The following is a 6,000-nucleotide window of genomic DNA, read 5'->3' on the forward strand; positions in this document are numbered from 1 at the left end:
ACTCTAGCTTCCTTTTTCATGTGTTAATTGATCATAGGTGTGAGGGATTATATCTGGGTGATCTACACTCTTCTATTGATTGGTGTCTGTTTTTGATCCAGTATCATGTTGTTTAAATTACTAAAGCTTTATAGGACTCTTTAACATCAGAGTATTTTACACTATTAGATTTAATACTCTCTTTCAAGATTATTTTGGTAACTCATAATCTTTGTGGTTACATATAAATTTTGAATTTATTTGTTCTATTAATGGAAAAATCTCATGGGTTATTTGACATGAATCACACTAAATGTAGATTGCTTTGTAGTATGTTTGTTTCAACCACATAGTTTTGCATCATTAACATAATAGATCTTTTCATTTTTTTGGATCAGATTTAATTTCTTTCATCAACGTTTTCTATTTTTTAATGTATAGGTTTTCATCTTATTTGTTAACTTCATTTCTAAGTATACTTTACATATGTATATAATTATATACATTATATTTGTAAACACGTTTCCTACAGAAATACAACACGCAGAAGGCAGTGGCAAGGCATATTCAAAGTCCTGAATGAAAGAAAGCTGTATTCTAAGATAATATATCAAGCAAGAATTTCCTTTAGAATAGAAGGAGAGATAAATAACTTCCATAAAAGCAAATACTAAAAGAATATAGCAACAAAAAAGAAATAATGAACGATCTACTCTAAAGAAAAGAAGAAGGATGCTATAGAAAGGAGAAAGTCATAATTAGAAAGGCAATAGCTACAATGACATACAATAGAATATACATGATGTTGTAAAACAGGACATCAAAATTTTTAAGTTTCAGAGAGTGAAACAGGACAATACAGAGTATTTTCTTCTTGTTTCTCTTCTCTGTAGGAGGGGTTAGAATTTGTATTCCTATCAGCCAAAATTAACAGATATAGTAAAGGCTCAATATACATACAAAACAGGGTAACCATAAGTCAAAAGCTTACAATGAAGTAAAAGAGCCAAAAAGAAACCAAGATAATAAAATAAAACTTATCAAGCCACAAAAAGAAAAAGAAATGAACAAAAAGGAAATACAAAATCAACTGGGAAATGAAGTTCAAAATGGAAATAAACACCAGTCTATCAATAATAATTACAATTGTTAATAGACTAAGTGCTTCAATCAAAAGATATATAGTGTCAGATGGGATAATATAACAAGACCCTACATTATGAAGCATACAAGGGACCCACTTTAGTAAGAGAAACACATATCAATTTAAAGTCAGAAGATGGAAAAATATATTCCATGCAAATGGACATGACAAGAAAGCAGGACTAGCAGTACAGACTTCACACAAAATAGACTATATATGAAAGGCCATAGAGAAAGATAAAAAAGGACATGATATAATGATTAAAAGAGCAATACAAAATGAGGGTATTATACACATTAATATATATGAACTCAATATAGGAGCACCTAAATACATAAAGCAAATACTAATAGATAAGAAGAGAGAAATTAGAGGGAACACAATCACAGTAGGAGACTATAACTCCCCATTTCCATCACTAAACAGATCTTTCAGACAGAAAATGAATAAGGGAACAAAGATACTAAAAGATACGATGAAATAATTGGAGTTGCTAGATATTTTCAAAACAGTACTTCTCCCCAAAACAGAATATACATTCTTTTCCAGTGCACATGGAACATTTTCAAGGAAAAATTATGTACTCAGGCACAGAAGAAGCCTCAACAAATATAAGAAGATAAAAATTATTTCAAGCATCTTTTCTGAGTATAATACCATGTAACTAGTAATCAATCACAGAAAAAAAGTGAGAAAAAATGACAACATGTAGATTAAACAACATGGCACTAAAACAAATAGGGGAGGTGAAGAAGTAAAATAAGAAATTAAAAAATATCGAGAAATATGACAAAACACTACGTAAAGTTTATGGAATACAGATAGAGCAGGCTTAAGAGGGAAGTTCATAGTGACAAGACCCTCCTCAAAGAAGACGAGTAATTTCAAATAAACAATCTAACGTTCTATGTACACTAATCATGAAAAGAAGAGCAAACAAAACCAAAAGTCACCAGAAAGAGGGAAATACTTAAGATCAAGGAAGAAAGAATGGAAATAGCGTTTAAAAAATAGAAAAAATCAAACTCTTTTTTGAAATAGTAAATGAAATTGACAAAACTATGGAAAGACTCATCACCAGAATTGAGAGAGAACACAAATAACATAAGAAATGACAATGGAGAAACTACAAAGTGTACAACAAATTTGCAAAATATCATAAGGGAATACCATGAGCAACTGTATGGAAACAAACTGGATAACTAGGAAGAAATGCAGAAGTTTCTGGAAACATTCAGCCCACCATATTTGCATTAAGCAGAAATTGAGCATTTGGACAGACAGATCATTAGAAATTGAATAGAATTATCAATAAAATAAAAAATCTCTGCAAACAAAATTCAGACCCAAATAGCTTCACTGGGGAATTTGACCGAACTTTCAAAGAAAAATGCATAGCACTCCTCCTCAAACTTTTCCAAAAGCTTGATATGAAGAGAATACTCCCAATCTCACACCATAAGGCCAACATCAACCTGACACCAAAACCAAAGACACTGCCCCAAAAGACAAAAAAAGGGCAATATCATTGATAAACAAAGATGTTAAAGTCTTTAAGAAATTATTAACAAACAGAATCCAACATCATGTAAAAAAAAGATTATAAACCATGGTCAAGTTAGGTTCATACCAGGAACACAAGCATGGTTGAACATATGCAAATCAGTCAATCAATTGTGATACACCATATCAACAGAAGAGAGGAGAAAAAAACCACATGATCATCTCAGTAGATACAGAAAAAGCATTTGAAAATATTTAACACTTATTTGAAATAAAAATTCTTATCACAGTGGGCATAGAGGGATGATATCTAAACATAATGAAAGCTATTTATGACCAACATATAGCCAGCAAAATACTCAATGGTGAAAAACTGAAACCCTTCTGACAAAATCCTGAGACAAGTCAAGGTTGCCCATTTTCACAATTTCAATTCAATATAGTCTCGGAAGTCCTAGTCACAATGATCAGGCAAGAAAAAGAAATAAAATTATTCAGACTGGAATAGAAGAGGTAAAATTGCCATGATATACACACATGTCACTATATAGAGAAAACTGTAAAAGCTTCACAAAAAAATACTTAGGCTAAAAATCAAACTGGGCAAGGTACCTAGAGTAATGTACAAAAACCAATTACATTTCTTTACACTACCTTTGAATCAACAGGAAAACAAAGTATAGAAACAACTGCTTTTATAACTGCACCCAAAACTATTAAATGCTTAAGAATAAATCTGACCAAGGAGGTAAATATCTTATACATGGACAACTAGTAAACATTGATTGAGGAAATCAAAAAAGATTTGAAGAATTAAAAAGAGACCCAATGGACTTGTAATGGAAGAAACAAAATTGTTAAAGTGGTCATACTGCCCAAGGCAATCAACAGACTTAATGTGATATCCTATCAAATTATGCAAAACATTCCTTTTTAGGACTGAAACGAATGCTCTTAGATTTACAGAGAGTCATAAAAGGTCCATAATTTCCAAATCAATATTCAAAAAAAAGAAAGAGGATGGAGGAATAAACCACCAGGTCTCCATACACTATAGTAGAGCTATAATAATCAAAATGACAAGATATTGGTACAGAAACAGGCATATGGAACAATGAAACAGAATAGAGGGCCTAGGAATAAGTCTACAGGTCTCTGATGAATTAATCATTGACAGATTAGCCAAGAATACGACAGAGAAAAGACCATCTCTTCACCAAATGGTGTTGGGAAACCTCGATAGCAGCATACAGAGCAATGGAGTTAGAACACTCCTTCACTCCATACACAAGAAAAAACTCAAAATGACTTGAAGACTTAAATGTAAGGCAAGACACAGTAAATCTCCTGGAAGAAAACATAGGCAAAGCACTCTGACATAAATCACTGCAATGATCACCTAGAACAGCCTACCCAGGTAATGGATGTAAGAGCAAAATTAATAAATGGGACCTATTTAAACTTACAACCTTTGCAAAGCAAAGGGGATCATAAACAAAACAAAATGACAACCTACAGGATTAAAGAAAATATTTAGAAGTGATGCAACTGACAAAGTCTTATTTTCCAGAATATAAAGAATTCATACAACATAATAATAATAAAGAACAACAAGAAACCCAATCTGAAAATTGGCAGAAGCCCTGAACAAACAATTCTCCAATAGAGACATACAAATGCCACACAGATATAAGAAAAAAAATTGCTCACTATCATTATCAGAGAAGGGCAATTTAAAACTATAATAAAGTATAACCTCCCAACAGTCACAATGGCCATCATTCAAAAATCCACGAACAATAAATGCTGGGGAAGCTGTGGAGAAAGTGAACCCCCCTACACAGATGGAAGTAATGTAGATTGGTGCAGTCATTGTGCAATACAGGATGGGGATTCCTGAAAAGAATAAAAATAGACTTAACATACGATTCAGCAATCCCACTTCAGTGTATATATCAAAGAGAACTCTAATTCAAAAAGACACCTGCACCCCAATGTTCTTAGCAGTGCTATATACAACATCCATGACATGGAAGCAACCTAATTGTCCAACAGCAGATGACATAATTAAGAAGTTATGCTGTATTTACACAATGCAATAATATTCTGCAATAAAAGATGATAAAACAATGACTTTTGCAGCAAAATGGATGTCCCCAAAAACTGTCATTCTAATTGAAGAAATCCAGAAAGAGAAAGAAAAATAACACATGACATGACTTATGTGGAATCTCAAAAAAATTTTGGACGAGAACACAATGATTTCATCTACAAAACTTAAGCATACTCGCAGACCTACTAAACAATTTTATGAATACTGAAAAAAGGGGCTGTGAGAGGATATATTTGGGAGCTTCAGATTTATAAATGTTATACACTATATAAAAAATAGATTTTTTCAAAATATCTTCTGTATGACACAGGGCAGTAAGTTAAATATCGTGAAGTAACCTTTAATAGATACACAAATGTATACATGTACAGGAACACTGTGCTATAACCACAGATTGAAACATTGTAAATGACAGTATTTCAATGATAAATAAATTACAAAATATGTAAATAAATAAATAAATTAAATAAATAAATAAATAAATAAAATCTAAATAAAAAATATTTAGCAATAAATGAAATACAAAGATTCTCACTACTTAAATTTTCACCTCAAAATCTAGGAAAAAACAGAAAGAATAAAGAAGAAAATTGAATGAATGAGAGTAAGGCAAATAACAAGAAAAGCAATTGAAAATATAAAAAAATATACCTAAGTCTGTTTCTTTTAAACACAAAGTGGACAAACGTTTAGGTTGGCTAAGAAAATACTCAAAACATCTTAGAAATAAAATAGAAGATATTATCACTGATGTTGTATAGATGCAAAGCAACATAAGAAATTGCCACTAGACAAGGATCTGAATGACTTAGAACAAAAGACAAATTCCCAGTTACATATGTCTTCCAATACTGAATCAAGAAGGAATAAAAAAGTTAAATAGAGCAAAAGTGTGAATGAGTAAATCAATAATCTAAATTTCCCACACCAGAAAAAATTAGAAAGACGAATTTACTGGTGAATTCTGTCATACATTTGAAGACAATTTTTCACCAATTCTTCCCCAAATCTTCCAAGAATTTGAAGGGGGTGAAAGATTCCAAACATGATTTATGATGCCAGCTTTACTTGCATAACAATGCTAGAAAGGACATTAAATGCAAAATATAGAATACTATCCCTGATGAACTTATGTGCCAAAATTCTCAACAAAACACAAGCAAAATGAATTCAACAACATTTAATGTATAATACACATACATGAGTAAAGGGATTTATCCCTGGGTTAAGGATACTTCAAAATATTCAAATTAATACAGGT

Source organism: Vicugna pacos, unplaced genomic scaffold, assembly GCF_048564905.1.
Source record: "Vicugna pacos unplaced genomic scaffold, VicPac4 scaffold_20, whole genome shotgun sequence".
Classification (NCBI taxonomy): domain Eukaryota; kingdom Metazoa; phylum Chordata; class Mammalia; order Artiodactyla; family Camelidae; genus Vicugna; species Vicugna pacos.